Source organism: Accipiter gentilis, chromosome 2 (genome assembly GCF_929443795.1).
Source record: "Accipiter gentilis chromosome 2, bAccGen1.1, whole genome shotgun sequence".
NCBI lineage: Eukaryota > Metazoa > Chordata > Aves > Accipitriformes > Accipitridae > Astur > Astur gentilis.
Genome location: NC_064881.1, coordinates 31,855,954 through 31,873,951, shown reverse-complemented (window position 1 = coordinate 31,873,951; position 17,998 = coordinate 31,855,954).

Genomic DNA, 17,998 nt, shown 5'->3' with positions numbered 1-17,998 from the left:
GTAGAGGAACACAAAATGAGCACTGTATTTCAAAACTGGTTAATAATGTTCACAGAGGGCTTGATTCCACCAAAGTTAGTCATGCTGAGTAGTTTCTTATTCCACAAGTAGCCTATTCATCTCAATTAGATTAGTCACAGCACAAGGAAAGCAGAATTGGACTCTGAATAATTCCAATTAATTTTCTGCTGTAAAAAAGCACTATTAATTAGTATTTCCCCTGTTTCCTCGACATTTGGCAAATATGTTTTAACTATGCATAAATATTACTCATTTTATACATTTACTTCCCATAAAACATATCTTGATGGTTTGTCAGGTTCCACTTAGCATTTTAATACAGTTTTTGCCTAAGCATAATTCACTGCATAATCTAAACAGAAGTGGCAGCCCAGAGCAGGCATAGCTTTACTCCGCTAAAGTCTAGAGAACTTGCAATTAGGGCCACATTTCTTATGTACAGAATCAGGAGAACTATATGACTGATCTAATGAAATTACTAACATTTAATATTATCTTTTCTATGTAGGAAAGTGCTTAGTCCTTTAATATGATCTTACTTACGTAGGGAAGTGCTAAGTTCTGCATTTAGTCCTCACGGTTGATCACAATGTAATTTTGCAACTGGTAAATCAAAACTCTTCTCCACTCCTTCATGCTGCATTGGTTCTACTTCTTTGTAGGGTAAGATGTCCTCTTCTGATAACCACGGTGTTGGTAAATACATTGCAGAGTATCAGTATGCATGTATCTCTAAATAGGGGTGAGGGGGATCTTGTGGAGAGTCTAAAGCATACGCACGGCCTCAGGATCAGAGGCGATTACTTTGCTCCAAAGCATAACTGAAGGAAGGAGCTGTGCTTCTAGAAAGGGGTGCTATAGCTAGAAGAAGTCCATCCATCAGAGGCTAGTGCTTCCCCTGCACCCAGGTACCAGGGCAGGGGACGTTGGCCTCCAAAAGCAAGGGCGGGAGGTTGTTCCTGAGTTTAACCCTGCTGGTCCCATGTGCTAAGGGCTCAGTTTGTGTATTAGTGCCCATCATAAGCAAGGGTATAACCAGCTCAGTGAAGGGTTTAGCATAAGCTTCCAGAGGGAAATGGAGGGACATTCATCTGTCACCAACGGCACCAGAGGGAGATGGAAGAGGCCAGGGCAGCCAGGTGAACTTTGGGTTTGAGGTTCACCAGCTCCAGCCAGACAGAGACGTTCCTGAACCATTTCTACAGACAGAGCTGTTCTGCAACTCAGTACCATGGGGAAGGGGAGGGGGCACTGTTTGTTTGCCTGATCTGCCGCCGGGTAAATGCCAGTACTTACTGGCACTTAGACAGGTTTCCGTCAGAAATATCTTTAGCTGACGAAAATATCTGGCTGGCTCTGCCCAGGGGAGGCTTCCGCGAGGGCCTCTGGAAACATCTGAACAATATGTTCCATCTGCTGGCCCCTGTATCCACAGTGTTTTTAGGTGGCATTTGATGAGGTCCAAGTCTGTGCTCATGTCTAAGAGCTTGTCTTTGACGCACTACAAGTGAGCTATAAATGTTGGAGGAAAATCTGAAAACAGGAGCATCTGTATCTGGTTGTGCTGGATGCTTAGACATTTCTCTTTTTTACTTCTCCTCTGAAACTGATACCTGCCAGAAGTTTCACTCTGTCATCTTACATAACTATACCAATTCTCTCCCCTGTATCACTGCTCCTGACAGACACACAGTTGTCCCCTCCCATACAAGCAGTTGATCTCTATGAGGCTAACCAGAAAATTAAGGAACCAGATCAAGAGCCACAAAGCAGACAGATGCCTCACTTCCATTAATTTCTACAGGTATTAGGCTGTGTTATAAATCAGGACCTTAGTCATTCTGAACACAGAATGTAAGCGAGAGAAAAAGTCATGTTATGAATGCAAAAGAGGTAGATTTGTTTCATGGTGCTGCACTGGATTATACAGACGACATTACAGAGGAGTAGCTTTGGAGAAAACAGTGTTTGTCAGCATCCTTGAATACTGAAAATTTAAAATCCATGAGCAGAGAAACTAAAGAGATGATCAGACCTCTTGAACCAGTCATCCAGAGTGCAGTATTAATTTGCTGCTTTACCAAACGCTGAAATGCCATCCTTAATAGATAGGGACTGATTTGCTAAGTTTGGTGTTATTTGCCTCTGGAATTTATAGGAATAACAGCAAGATCAGATAGAATTAACACTTTATCCTATAATATCTCATTTCTCAGAGAGCATCTGAAAACACTTTAGAAAGACCAGTGATCCTTTACCAATGCACGGTATGCCAAGTACACTATCACCTCAGAAGAGTGGATGAAGGACCACTGTTGCTCTCCTCCTTAGCGAATATAATAATAGGGAAAAAGACAAGGACAACTTTCCATGACTGCTTTGCTTCGCAGACATTTCTTTTAGAGCATTCCTTGTAAAATAATTAAAAATAAATGGTGCACATAGGTACTATTTTTCCTTACCATAGAAAACATCTTCCCATAGGACCAGTGACGGCATACTACAGCAGCAGTACTGGTTTCCATAATCTCAGAAGCTGCATTTTCTAGTTGCTGACACTGAACAGCTGGTCCGATTTGTTTCACATAACAAAGATGGTATAAATTAAGTTGCCATGTGAATCAAGAATGAATCCCACACACACAGAGATATGCAATACCTTTTATTTAGCTTTGTGCACTAGAAGTGTTCACAATACTGAAACCTACCATCCTGCAGTGAGGGAAAGATACATATTGTGCCATTTCTTTGAACACCAAAGACATTCCTTCAGGCTTTGATTTTAAGAGTAGGTGGACCCATATAAAATATATATTTTTATTTTTACAGCTTTAAAGAAAATTTCTGCAGTGTGGCTGTGTTTTTCTTCAACAATGTAGGTCTTTCATCCTATTTGGCATTCACACAAATGCAGCTATATACAGAGGTTAATGAATATCCAGTTTGCTGATGGTACCCCAGGGAGCTGTGTTTTATTGTAGTGATGGAACTTCAACAGATATCTCACTTACCTGTCAACCTGTAAGACTGAGGTTTTCTGTATTCTCACTTCACTGATACAAGTACTGCCTTAAAAGAAATTGTTTCTGGCAGTGGTCAGCTGGCATTTCTGAATGACCTAGTTCCCTCCTGAGGGATGATTCCTAAAACCACTTAATTCAAAGGCAGTGATCCTTACTTCTTTAAAAACACTTTGAAAAAAGAATACCAAATTCAGTGTTGTGTTTATCTGGCCAGCTCTTCTGTACTAGCTCAGAAATACCACACTTTCAAGAGAAAGTTAATTTTTGGCATATCTAGTCAAGTAAGGGTTAGTGCTTCTCATGTGGGAAAAAAATATCAAATAGGCAGCTTCAAAGAGTCATCCCACCACCTTGTTCTTTGCCCATTTTTGCTTTAGAAGTACTGGCCTTTGCCCATCCTTCCAACTGCCAGCAAGGGGAGGCAACTGGGAACCTTGCGAAAGGGGCAAATTCAGCCTGGTTGGGCCACCTTCTCCTTTCTCCTGTTTGAGCAGAAAACCTCTCTGAACCGATCAGAGAGACAGGCCCTTTTCCTCAGACATTTGAGCGTATCTCTACATAATTTCCTCTTCTGGAGTAGTGCCATCACGTTTCCCTTCTTGAAGGAGCTTTCCCAGTGTGCAAAGGCCCTACCAATGTGCACCCCCCAGTGAGGGATGCGCTGACGGCTGTACTGTTTGAGGAACAACACAACTGCAGTCTTTGTCACAGCCATAACCTGCTGCACGGGTGCCCCCAGCACCCTGGAGGAGGATCACAGGGAGCTTTCAGGGAGTGAAAACGCTCTCTAAATCCTGCTTATCTGCCAAGAAGATTTGCAAAGAAGGAGCCCTCTGCCCCCTCATCTTGCACAGTCTGACTCACTGGACTCAGGATTCCCATCTGGATGTCTCTTTGAGAGATGGGTGTAAGCCAAGGAGTTTGTCTATTCTTAGCCTTATCTATTATAAAGATAGTTTTCCCCATAAAAAATGTACTTTTGTTCAGCCATCTCAGAGAACACCTGTCTCTAAGAAAACACAGCAGCCATAGCAGTGTGAATCCTGTTCCCTGCTCATTTTAATGAGGTGTTAATATCAGAGCCTGCTAGAGATTATATAAGTGCTAACATTGCTAAGCAAAACCATGAAAGAAACAAAAATAAATGGAGGTCAAATAATTTGAACCCTGTCACCATGCAGTGCCAGCTACAGGAATGTGAACTGCACTTTGAGGCAGAAAAATCGTCTTACGTCTCCTGTGCTCCAGAAATGACACTTCTTGCTTGCCAGCTTCTCTGACCACCATCTTCCCACTTTCTCCCATGCTGCCTGAGGACATGATGTGTCCTAGCTGACGTGATCCATAAAACTATGCCACCCTCCCGCTCTCTGCGGCCCTGCTCCCCTCCCGCTTGCACTCCCGATTCCTGCAGGAGATTGGCACCTGGCAGCAAAGCGGCAGCAGAGAGGAAAGCCAGAGGGGGCAGTGTATATTAAAAAACAACCGCACAGCCTCTTAAACTGTCTGGAACAAAATTGTGCAATAACTGGCTTGTGCACCCATGTGATCTTATCACTGCGAGGCAGGGTTTTCAGAGGGAACCGAAAGGAGTGAAACACCCACTAGATTCTGCTTCAGATCATCTGAAAAGCTCGGCTGTTTCCTTCACACTCCTCTCTTCGCATTTTACATTTGCTCATCGTGGTATTTCTCCTTGGGAGCTCCTGGGAGGCCAGGCTCGTTGCCAGATCTGTTTGTACACAGTCCCAGGGTAGGTTTGGGTTGCTGGCCAGTTTCCCTCGTGTCCTGCCTTTCCCTGCAGCTCGGTGCTAAGGCAGCCCCGGTCATCTTCCAGCAAAAGGCTGGTATGGCCACGCAGGGTCAACTAAGTGTGGGGCGGGATTGGCCCTGGCTGTAAATGGCTCTGCAGGCTGCCACTGTAACAAGGCTAGGGGTGCAGGGAGAACCTTGAAAGGTGGTGTTTTGAGATAGACAAGATGTGGAGACTGAAAGGCCTGAAGAGAATGAGGGAAGAGAAATCTTCCTCGCTAAACAGTTAAGACAAAAAAATAAAAGTCTGTAAAAGTAGGAAGAAATCATAGCAAAGCACACTAGTGTGTTGGGTGGTTCCTGTGCTGGGTTTATGAAGAACATTCAGAGTCATTGAGTTTCCAGTCTCTTGGCTGTCCATGACAAACACCTGAGCCTTTTGCTTTCCCACAGATGTATCTTGCAGCTTACCCCACCTTCAGATGGGATCTCTGGTTGCAGCACTCTGTGTATCAGCCAGGATTACACTATGGGGCTGACTGTGCTGCCCACATGTGCTTCCTGTGGAAGTTATGATCAGTCAGGGATTGCAGGCAGACGTGAGTGACACAGGCAGCAGGAGGCTGGGGTGCTGGGACAGCAGCACCAAAGCAAAGCGCTGGACTCCTCTGATAGTCAGTGGGGAGAAATCAACATGTCCAGAACCTGATTCCTCTTGTCCTCATGCAAATGTCTCAAGTAGATTTGGCAAAACACCTTTTAAGTGCCTGTTTCTTTCTGACTGCAAAGGGAACCCAGTTGCCTAACTGAGACAAGAGACATGGAAAGCACTGAAGTCAGGTAATATCAATCCCATCACATCTTTCGAAACCAGGGCACTTTCACACAAGGGCTTGATATATAGCACTTATATGTGGAGACAATTATGTGTGAAGACACTTGCGTGTGTACCATTATACCAATGTGCATGAGAAAGTGTCATCCTCAAGGTGATATAAACAGTACCATTAATCCTACAGTCAGATAGCTGTAACACCATGCAGCCTTTTAATACTTAAAACTGGGTAAAATACCACAGTGACCTTAAATAGTCATGAGGATAATGCGCAGAACTAGCTTGGGACCAGACTGACCCCAGAGCTGCTGAGCCCCATATTGGCGGAGCATGTGACACTGGGCCCCATCTAAAAGTTACACGTGCCACAATTTTTTTTTTCTTTTTAGTACAAACTGCCCTTGATTAGTCATCGACCTGGTTAGAACTTGCACTGCTACCACTCAAGCTGTGAGTGGAGTACATGTTTAAATATAATAGGCTCTGCAATCATTTTAAAACTGGCCTAGATCTAAGCCCGCGGGGGGCTATAACTAATTTGATAGAAACTGTAGCTTCTAAATGGAACCACCTGAGACCTCTCAAGCGTTCGGCTATGGGGTTCACTGTTCCAGCACAAAGTCTCAGCTGAGCTCCCCTGACTGCTTCACAGCCCTTCTCAACAAACCAAGGCCAATCTAGAGGGGGCAGCAGGACCGAGTTTCCTGATGGGTATCCTTCCTCATGGGAATTATGAAGCAGACCATGGAAGGAGGGAGTTATGGTTTTAACTCCCAAAACCATTGAAAGGCTGCATTTTTGCACAGTTTTGAGTCAAAACCATATGCAGCTCCACGGTTTTGGCTGTGTTTTGCCTTGGTTTTTTTCCAGCTAACTGCAATAGTCACTGATCCAAAAGGTAGGAGTAAGTAAAGTCACCGTATGTTTTAAACCTTCCATACTGGAATGTTTCATGCAGTGTGCAAGTCCCGTTTTTAATGTCAGAAGCTCTTCCCACCTGAGCTTTTCACTTCTTCATCATTCACTAAGTACCTCTGCAAACTCAGGACCAAATATCTGCCTTTTATCAGCAAGCACAATGGTGTCAAGCAAATAGGTATGTGTATCTGTAGTGGATTTGTTTGCATTAGCAGGTACTACCTTTCTGCATTAACTGTTACTCCTGTAGCATTCAGACCAGAACATCACAGGTGCTGGCTCTATATAAATAGTGAACAAAACTTAGGTGCTACTGAACTAAAAGCATCAGCCTTCAGATGGTACCACAGCCGAGATTCCCTTGCTCACCTCTGATGTCTGCTGAAATGGAAATCAGCCATTGCACCAGGCTCTTATTTCAAATTTCATTTCTTTCAGATTTCATCTCTTCCCTCTCCAAAAAAGGTTTTAATGGAAGCTTTGAGTGAGAGTTGTTTTTTGAGTGAGAGTGCTGTATTTGCTTCCAAAATCACTTTCCCACTTCTGTAACATAGTATAAATGCCATGAAACCGTGATAAAAGGGACAGTAAAGTAAGTGTTAGTGGTACTGAGTTCTAGGATCATCTTTATTGATTGCAGATGATAGTACAACATGCACTATGAATCCAGTGCTACACAACTGACCGAATATTCCTGTGTAGGTAAGCCTCACCTGTAAAAATGTAATAAATATTAAGTGCAACTGATTTGCTAACCTTCTTGCATCAAATGAAAGCAGACATTCCTAAAATGTTTATTATTTTATGCATTCTCCACACTAGCATAATCAGTGTTGCAAAGTCTGCAATACTGATAATGAACTCCACTTTCCTGTAGATCCCAGTCATTAGAACTGTGTAGTGCCCTTTCTTACCTGGGGCACAGGAATAATGTTCAAATCTTGAGCATGCAAACGGAGTCTTTCCCCCAGGATTTGAGTAAGGGAGGGATGCGGCTCACTTTGCATGCAGACAGGGTTAATTTTTCCTTCTTCCTGCATTCTTTCGCACAGCCATCCCGAGGGAAAGTGTCATATTACCTCACCTCTCATTCCTAGGTTTCTGAATTGGACCTGGATATGAATTTCCCTGGCATTAGAGAGGAGTCTCATTCAAGGTTCTGCTCTGGATCCATCTTACAATGGTAGGTGGGACCTTCACATGAAGGGAGTTTGATTTGCTTATTCTCATTCCAGCCCATCTCGTTTTGCACAAATCCTGGTGTCTTTTGTGCAGCTGTGGAAGATACTGGGACGAATCACTGCTTTAAAGAGGAAATAAAGCATTGCCTTCCCATGGGAGAATTCCTGAAGACAGAAAGACAGGGTGGTTAGCACTGCAGCCTTGTCATGGCTTGTCTACACATGAAAGTTATTCCAGAATAAGCTACGGGTTGAATGTAAAGCAGGATAGGCATTCCATGATTGCTGCATGTGTTGCTGAGATCTCAGCAGAAGCAATGGGTCAAGGTAGCTGCATGGGTTCATTGGGACTTCACTGTGTCTTCTTTAGCTATGTCCAACAGAAAGAAACAGGCAAAGATTTTGAGGACTTTGTATGCAGTATAATACATACAAAAGCAGAAGTAAACTATTGCAGAATAGTCAGAATTAAATAAAGAATTCTTATTTTCCTGACTTCATAAAACTGAAGAAATGAGACATCTCCAGGACTTCTTTTCTTCACCTTTCGTATCCTTGGCTCAGAGTAGGGTGAGAGAGCAACACAAAAAGATGCATGAAAAGGTGGCTTCAAACCATTTTGTTCCTCCTGGGTCTCATGCCAAAGATAGCTCAGTCCTGCCTGTGTCTCCTCAGCTGCACCATGCCTGGCTCCAACACAGCAGCTGGGAAGCTCACAGGTGCTCCTCACCACCTGAAAGGCACACTGCGGTGCAAGATGGTTCAAAGGAGCAGGTTCCCAGTCCGGAAACATCTACACCATTTTCCACACCAGCACAGATGTAATCTAAAGACAAACACTGCCTGGCATCAGTTTAGCCAGATTTCACCCAAGTATTCTACGTTACCCCGAAGCACCAGGGATACAAAGAAAGGTTATTCTCTATTGCCTTTAACTGAGACTTCATGTCTGTAATTTACTTGAACAGCCTGGCAGTATACCTTTGGCCTCCACCTCCATCCCTCCTTGCTGTCCGCTGCAGGGCAGTTGAACTGATATAAACCCCACCTCGAAGGCACTGGCTGCCTACCTTTTTCCAGTGTCATGTGTATCTTCTGCAGTGGTGGGCATCAGATCTTTTCTGAAACTAGATTCTGGTGACTGCCTGGACACTGACTAGACACTCACTAATACACCTTGTCTGCCAATGATAGCACCCAAGCATAATGATCCTGCTCCTTATTAGACTCTTGTTTGCTTACTTGGGATAAAATACCCCTCGGTGCTCATGCCAAGGTTCTGCTGCATGTTCATGGAGTGTCCCATGGAAGTGACACCTGCTGGCATTTTTTGGCATTAAACCAGTGCCATAGGTGCTGAATGGGCCTTAGGGGCAGGGGCACGTGAGGGGCAGAGGTTATCATCTCTGCATGTTCCCACCGTGTAAACGTAAAGACAGCCTCCCCACAGCAATGTGGCGGACATTGTACAGGTGGGTGCCGGCGGTGACTTGGATTTGTTATTTGGATGCTGTGGTTTTCCCCAGCTACCTCTGCCCACAGTTTGCTGGAAAACTCCATATATTTCTGTAGGGAGAGGGCAACACCAGCAATACATCACGAGGCAGAGGAGACGAGGCCGAAGAAGCATCCCTCTAGCATTTTAACTGATTTTCTGTTTGTGCATGACAGCAATTCAAGAACAGTTGTTTTACTTCTTGCTCCCATACATATAAGAAGTTGCAAGGGAGACGTCCTTACACATGTGCCGAGGCCATTTAAACAAGCAAGGCAGATGCTTTCCTCTGCTCCTCAGAGGCCTCTGACCCCCACAGCCCACCGTTCCTCATCGCCAGGTCCTTCCTGTCTCCACTAAAAATACCCCTGGGGCTTCTCGCCTCGCTCAGCCCTGCTGTGTCGATCCACTCTGCACAGTGCCTTTCTCCTCCCAGGAACAAGATGGCTGCCACCACCTCCCCCTCCAGGAGCTTCTTCCCTTGCCAAGTGGAGCCGCTTCGGTCACCGGCCCAGCCTGCCATGTCCTGGTGCACACCAGCGCTGCCCCAAGATGGCGGTGGGGCCCTGCCCTCCCCCCGCCCCGGGGTGGTGACGGCAACCAGACCTGCCTGCGCCCCACCAGGCCTCGGTCTCAGGGCCAGCCCTGACCACGGCACTGTGCTTCAAGGCTCAGATCGCCAATTAACCCAATTAACCATCACCCAACTGAAGTGCTAGTTAGGCCTCCCCGAAACCTCCCCTGACAGCATGCTCTCTGCTCCCATGGGTGTCCCAGCAAGGGCAGAGATGTTGCCGGGCCACTGCAGGTGAAAACCCTCCATTTTTCTCAACTTCACAAATAAGCAACGTTTTGTGTCCACCTGAAGAAATGAAGATCGGTAAGGTCTGTGGCTGGCCTGGATGGAGAGCTTGTCAACCCTACGGCTGAAGTGGAAAACCATCAAAGAAATAAAATGGGGGAACTGGGCACAAGGGCGAAAGGTGTTGTGTTTTATCTGGGGAGATAGGCTGATTTTTGCTAAATTAAACGTAGGTAAAACTTGAAAAGGCTTTTAGATGTGAAAAAAACAAAGGTTTCATTTTGAATCATTGGAATAAAATGTTTTCAGAAGGGTGACTGCTAAAACAAACACAATTCAGTGCATTCAGCATAGACTTAAATATTTTTTTAACAGCCTCTCCTCCCCGCAATGTGGTGGACCCCAAACTCCCCAGCTAGCTGAAATAGAAACACTTTATGCCCCCCAAATTTAGGAAATATTTCCCTTGGATTTAAAAGGATGCACTGCTTTGTCTTCCCTAGAACGTGATCAGAGACTAATGAAGAAAAATTACTTTAACAGTTGCTTAAAGACTTTCTTTTTTTTTTCTGAGAAGTCCTAAGCTATGTTTTTATTTTGAAAAAAAATGTATTTTAATGGACCTATAAAGTCCAAGTTGAAACAAGCTTTCCTACTCTTCTGCCACAAACTGACTGATGGAGCAGGGGTTGGGTTCAATTTTTAGAGGGTCTTTGCAAAAAAGCACTTAAGCATTATTTTGAGCTTCCATGGAGAAATCTGGGAAACTGCATTATATTACCTGGGCCTCATTGTGTGAAACATCTCCAAGTGTGAACAATAAAGTAAAAAATGTATTTGAACAGACTTAACATCTTTGGAGGGGGATGAAAGAAAAGCACAATAAATCACATCAATTTGGTAAATCTGAGCAACACTCCCCAACACCTTTCAATCAGTACGTTGGCAGTAGTCCTGACATTTTCTCCTCTAGCTGGGAGTGCTTTCTGCAGTGAGCAGCTCCTACCCTCTCCTCTTCCTGCTTTCTGTAGTACTTTTTCCCCAGCTCAGAGGAATGCAGTCAGTGAACATGCTGATGTCTTGCTCCTGTTTTCTGCAGCAAGGATATAATTCTTTAGCCAAACACATCAATTCTATGGAGGTAAAGCTTCAAAAACAGACATACGCACAGTGCTCCAGCAAAGAGTTACCATCTGCCTTCCCCTCTCCTCCTCCTCAAAGGAAGGAAGAAAGAAATTTAGCAGGGGCTTAGCTCTTCATTACCTGCTTGCACTGACATTCATGAGATTCCCTGCAGGATTTTTCTTGCTACCCAGGCAGGATGAACACCCACAAAAATTGGCAAGGAGATGACTTTTAACTCATTTTCAAAAGCTGGCTCTATTTCAAGTAGACAGTGTCTCTCTGGTATCAAACCAGGAAGAATTTGGTTTTGCTTTCCTCTGAAAAATAGAAAAGGCAAGTAGCCATCCTACTGGTTGCCTTGAATACTAACAGAGAAATATGATGTTTCAAGGATTAAAAGGAATACGATTTTACCTGTCAAAGCCTGAGAATGAAGTTCCATGTTTGCCTGATAATATCTTTTAGCTGAGCACCCTAAAAACCTAAAGCAGAATTTCCTTTCTGCATAGTCTGCTCCCCTGCCACTACTCTAGAGATGCAGGCACTATTGCCTACAGCAGAGAATACTCAAATGTCAAATTCAAAGCTCGGCCATTGTGTAAGGAGAGAGATGTTACTGCTACACCAGTCACTAGTTTGCAACATTACACATCCGAATGATATTTGTATGCTTGGAAAAGTTGACTATTGATAGGGAAGCAAAAAAGTAATTTTGTTGGGATAGGTTTTTCAGATTGAGAAAAGTTAAACTAGCTCCCTCAGGAAAATGAAAACAAACAAACAAAAAACCCCAACCAAACTTCTTAACCAATGTACCTTGAGTAAGGAAATTTACTGTCTTAGCAGAACTATACAAGGCTTGACAAGGCTTGAGATAGGTAGACTTGGCAGATGACTGAGAGTTTAACAGAAACGCAGAGAAGCAGCAGGTAAGAAAGGACTGTTGTAAAAGTGTGGCTGCAGTTACTCAGCATAGGAAGGCACGTGTATTCTCAGACAGTATTGACCTTAATAAACTTTAAGTCAATTTATTGTCTGGGCACTACCAAGAAGTGTTATCCTTAATACGTTATCCAAGATAGTTCCCTATCTTGGAATGCTTACTTCTGGGCTTTGAGTTACAACTCATCTGACTTGAATTTCTCAGGGCAGTGAGGTTCTGCGATTGCACATAGGAAGTGGTATGTCTGAGAGACAAAAACCAAGCTCTGCTTGAGCCACATGGAAAAAGACAAACTTGATGTACAGTTCATATGCTGCAGATAGGGAATGTGTTTCTTTTGTATGGCCACTATTGCAAGCTCAGCAAGCAAAGTACTGTGAGGAACTAGTGCCCAACAGAATTACATGACTGAGGCTTTTATCACATACTGGAAGTCCTCCACAGCCTGAAGAAACAGTTGCAGTTTATTGCATCAATAAGAGTGCAATTCACATTAGAAAGTAAGAGTACAGTGTTTATTCCAGGAGATTATTGCCATAGCTTGATGCCACTTATTACCTTGAAGGTGAAGAGCAATATCGCTACCTTGTAGTCATTAGCAATAATTATGAACAGCTCATCAACCTTAATACCTCCTGTGGCAGACAGGGAAACTTTGACTGCAATCTCTACTGTCTACAAGTATAGAAAGCAAATAAATTCCCCAATATTGGCAACAGTGGGATGGATGACACTTTCACGTTGCCACAAATACGTGCTTTCTAATGCAGCGCAGGAGTCAGTTACCTTCCACCACTTTGTCCTGATCAAGATTTCTCTAGGCCAAGCATGAGATTTTTACTTACCATAGGAACTTACATGCTTTCCTTTCACCTGTGCTTTCCAAAAATACTATAAGAAATATTGATGTATTCTGTTTCCTGGCATATCTTATGTTCCTCCAGTGCTATGTCACATATGGAGTCTTGCTCCACATTAGCACCAGTTGGATCAACTTGTCTTGAACATGCTTAGGCCTAGATGGTCCTGCCACTGCATCTTGCTAATCTTCACTTCGGATTCAGGATGGATTCAAGATAAATCTGTTGTTCAGATTTACCACCATTCGTGGCCTCAACACAGTCTGGCAGCAAGAAGAGACTCCTTCTATTTAATTCACCAATAATGAAGCGTCTGACCCAAACTCCAAATCCACATTGCTCCAGTCATTGTATATATTTGCATTTTGATCCTACACTATAGAAGTTTTGCTAATAACTGTACACAGAAATCCCCTGCTGGCTGGAGAAACATTTTATACTAGCAATGGAGACCTGTTGCTGATACAGTTAAACCACCTCCCTGAAAAATTCAAGCTATCTAGCCAAAAGGCTCTTTCGCCTGTCTGCTTTGGCTGTGGGTTCCAGGAGAGGTGCCAGCAAGTCTTTGTCAGTGAGAATATTGTTTTTCCTACTCCTGAGCCAGTGGGGCTGTGCCAGGAAAACTTGGTATCCAGGATCTGCCTATCATGACTCCAGTCCACTTCCACCTTTCTCTCAGCAGACTTTACAATAAATGATGTGCAATATCTCACTTCAGGCAACTCACCAAGTCTCCCTCCCCAGATCGCTGTAGCTGCTAGGAAAACCAGCATTCCTCAAATTAGACACCTACTTTAAAGAACAGTGTGCCTCACAGTAACAGACATGATAAATGCTATGAGTAATGACAGATCCATGTGTTAACAGTACTCTCTATCAGCCACCTACTGGCTCATTCCTTCTTTTGATAAAGGCTTTTCTCCTCTGGTTATGTATGAAATGCATAGTTCTCATGTGAAGGTGGATCTCTCTGCAGAAGTAGTGGGAGCAGAAGGCAGAAGTTCTTAAGTCCTGGCTGCGTCTGTGAAACAGACTTGGTGCTGATCAAACAACTGGCGCTCTTTGCCTCAGTTTCCCCACTTGTAATATGAATAATGTCTTTGTTGTAATCACGCTGCAAGGCGTAGTTAATATTTGCACAGTGGTGCTTTGGAGATGCCAAGCATCAGATAATCTCAGGAGATATCAGTATCATCAGCAAATCAATTGTATCTACACAGTGAACAAAAGCAGGCACAGATGCTAGCATAATGTTATGTATTTTGGTACAAAATGAAATAAAAATCTTGCCTTCTGTCCTCAGATTTCTTGTCAAACATTCATTGCTTCACATGCTGAAGCAGTTAGTAATACAAAGCATATTTCTATCCTACTTTATTGTACATAAAAAAGTGAAGAACCATGATTGAATCTTAAAACAAAAAAAAGGCTTAAGTTACATTCTCCTGGGATCATCTGTAGCAAAGCGTAATAAGTTTCTCAATATCTGACCTAATTATATCTGTCCTTCTAAGTTTTGTTTCCCATAAGAGCTAAATGTCTATGGTTAAAAATAACGTTTGAAACCCCTCCAAGTTCCAACAAAACTTTTTCAGCCTCTCTCAAATTTAATATCTATTTTTAATTTGTTTTAATTTTTCACCCAAATTTAAAAGTTATGATTTTGAGGTTGGCATTCTGCTCCATTATCCAGCTCCTAAAAATGTTTGGGTTAGATAAACTCGAGAGCTGGGGGAAAAAATTATACTACGTGTGTTTATTTCATGTTGGAAAAATACCACAGCTATCGAAACAAGTGACAGAGACGCATAGGGAAGGAAGGATGCCTTTGTGGTTGGAAAGGAATTGGCTCTGTAGAAATGTATCTTCTGGGTCATGTCAAGGTCTCTTGACAGACAACACCAGGCAATTCTGTGATGGCTATTTGTATAGTTTGTCCCTACCTGAGCACCCAGCTCTGCCAGCAGTCATTACCCCAGAGTAACAGTGATAGAAGGTGATGCAGGCCCGGCCCCTGAGACCCATCAGTCTTGTTTAGAGTTCCCTGTATCTGTGCAAAAGCTGGCAAAATGTGCTACTGTTGGGGTGGCAGAATCCTTCATACTCGTCTCTTCCTGCTGGCTCTGTTATCGGAGGGCTGCCAGAGACCTGAGGCTGGGATGCCTCACGTCTGGATCCACTTCACACAGCTGTCAGAGATCCCAGCGGCCATTTAAAACCTTTGTGCCTCAGTTTCCTACCTGTAACCCATGGATAACAGTACTGACTTTCCTGACCAGACACTGCGAGGCTTTAGTCCTAACGTTTGCCAAGGGCTAGGAAAACAGGTATAAGGTGTTTAAGAAATAGAAGGGATTATTATAACCAGTCACACTCCATTCCCAGGGAGGTTGATAATAAATAACTTTTATACAGCGCCCTCCATTGTGAAGAGGCCAAGAAGAATGGGAGTCTGCAAACAGAGATCCAAGCAGGATTTTTGGATGGGAAATTCAGCTCAGCCATTCTCTGTTGAGAAGGGGGTTTTGCCTTGTGGAAGGAAGAATGTGGAGATCAGATTGACTATCTGAATATCAAGCCTTGTGCACCTGCAGGAGTTCTGCATCTATCACTGTGGATGGGCCATAAAGCCTCATCCTGGAGCTTTATAAATGGTGCTGCCTGGTCACAAGCGCAGAGCCGGCGTAAGCTCCGTTTTCACGGTTCAGTTCACGGGAGGGGGGCGCAAGCTGAACAACAAATGCAGTTTATAATTGCCCAGCCGTTCTGCTTCAAGGGTCTGGGAGACTTAAATGTCACAGTATACAAATGGGAATTGTTGGGCGAAATAGAGCAATGCAAGGCTCAAAGTGATTTCAAAGGCATCCGAGTCCAGCGCTTTCTCTAGTTCATAGTACAGGTTCAAGGCTGGCTCAGATTGCTTAAATTCCCACAGAAAGAGGCAGCGAAGGGCCGGGAGGACAAGGCGGCAGCTCCTCAGCGGGTCCTGCGGTGAAGAGGTCTGCTTTTATTAGTCGGGCGGCAGTGCAGTTTGGTGGTTACCATATTCCCAAAGGATGTGTGCATTCAGATCCCTGCAGGCTGAGACCGGCCGAGCTCTCCGATTTCACTGACCTTGCCTTAGCTGCGAGGTTATTCTGCTGGTGCAAAACCTGATTGCAAGCTCTGAATCTTAATTTAGCTGAAGCATCTGACTTTTCCCTAAGACCTCCCATGAGGGACGCTTTCATACCTTTCCTGTGGACTGCCTTAGGACCACAGGCTGCTGTGAGTCCCCAGCTTCAAATGTAGCCCTTTGCTATGGGGAATTCAAGGCAGAGCCAGCAGAAGGCTCCTCAGAAGAGCTGGCGGCACCGAACATTGCCATCCTGAGGACAAGGGGCCAGGGCTGGGTTGCTCCTGCCGCAGGAAAGAGGAAGGAAGGGCAGCACTGTGACGGAAAACCAGGCTTGTTACCACTGCCTCTGCTGCAGAGATAGGAAGGGTGAAGACAGAAGTGCTGTTGCAGAATGAGGCTCTCCCTGTACCCCTGACAGCAACTGCTGCCCTGGCTATTTGCGCTCCTCTGCCGGCCACTGCAGCTGTGAGCCTGGTTTCCCAGGGTTGATGCATCGTGTTGCCATGACAGCCCGCCATCTTGTGCCCGCGCGGCCTGTGCCCAGCACCCGCCTGGCGTGGGGTGCGCGGGGCAGTGTACGTTCCCCTGGGGAGCTGTGGGTCTGCATCTGCAGCACATCTGCACTCGGCAGCAAAACACCATCCGGTCCCTGCAGAAGGCTTGGCTCGTGTCTAACATCTAGTTGGACTAGACAATCATTGTAGTTCCCTTCCAACTGAACTATTCCTATCCTATTCTCTTCTCTTCTCTTCTCTTCTATTCCATTCCATTCCATTCCATTCCATTCTATATCACAAAGCCATCTTACTCTTCCCGGTAGTGGGATCCCATACAGTGAGCATTTTGCAAGATGTCTGGAGTTAAGACCTCTCCTCCAGAGAGAGAAACCATCATGGGGTGGCTGGGTTTGGCAGTGAGCAAGGCATCCCACGTTCATCCCCAGAACAACAGAACCACTGGGCAAAGGAGGAAGGGAGACAAGACAGCAGGGCTGGGCTTTACTTACATGGGATTACAGCTACTTTAGTTCAGGAACTGGAATATAGCAGTGGTACCCTGGCTCACTGGTAATGCGAGGGGGGATTTTACATGTGAATTAAATGCACTGTGCTTCTGTTCTCCATTTTCGAGCTATTCTCCCCTGGATAAAGCGTTGAACCGAGGTGTTTTTTTTTTGAAGAGTAAGGTAGAAATTAAGGACGCTAGACACTTCTGAAAGTTTAAATAGCCCCAATTTTGGAAAATGGTTCTTTTTTCACTAAGATGTTTTCTAATAAAAAGATGGTTTGCAAGCACTGAGCACATGACATTCTTTGACGATATATCACAGCTCTACCACAATAACTTTAGGGAGCAGTAGATGGGAAAACTGCTGTTTGTTACAGAAAAGCCACTGTAGACCTATCTTGAAATAAAAGGTCTACAATTTTACCAATGTTAGGCTTCCAATTTTGGGAAGAAACTGAAGAGAGGACTTTTTTCCCCCCAGAAAATATTGACATTTCCAAAAGCAAGATATTCGTAGGTGATGAGACTGATTTACAGCAATAGGTGCACACAAACATTCACTTGGTCCCAGACTGCAAGCAGGAATGTCAGAGACTCATTTCTAAATTGGGCACTTGCACCTGCATGTGTAATATTCCAAAGATAGTAGGTGCTTCTGACTGTTTTCCTATGTCTGATTTTGAAAAATCTGTTCCTTGCTAGGTTGAACCCATTACTTCCCAAATATCCTCTTAAATATGAGTTTGCATGCGATATTCATCCTGGTGTTCTCTGCAGGATCAGTTTCGATGTTATGTTTTCAGATGTTATTTGTTTTCATTGTTCCTTAACATTTTTCTGTCCTCCCTTTCATTTCTATCTGATCTCCCGGTAAACCTTTATAATCCTGATATACTGTTTTCATAGTTTCTCCAATG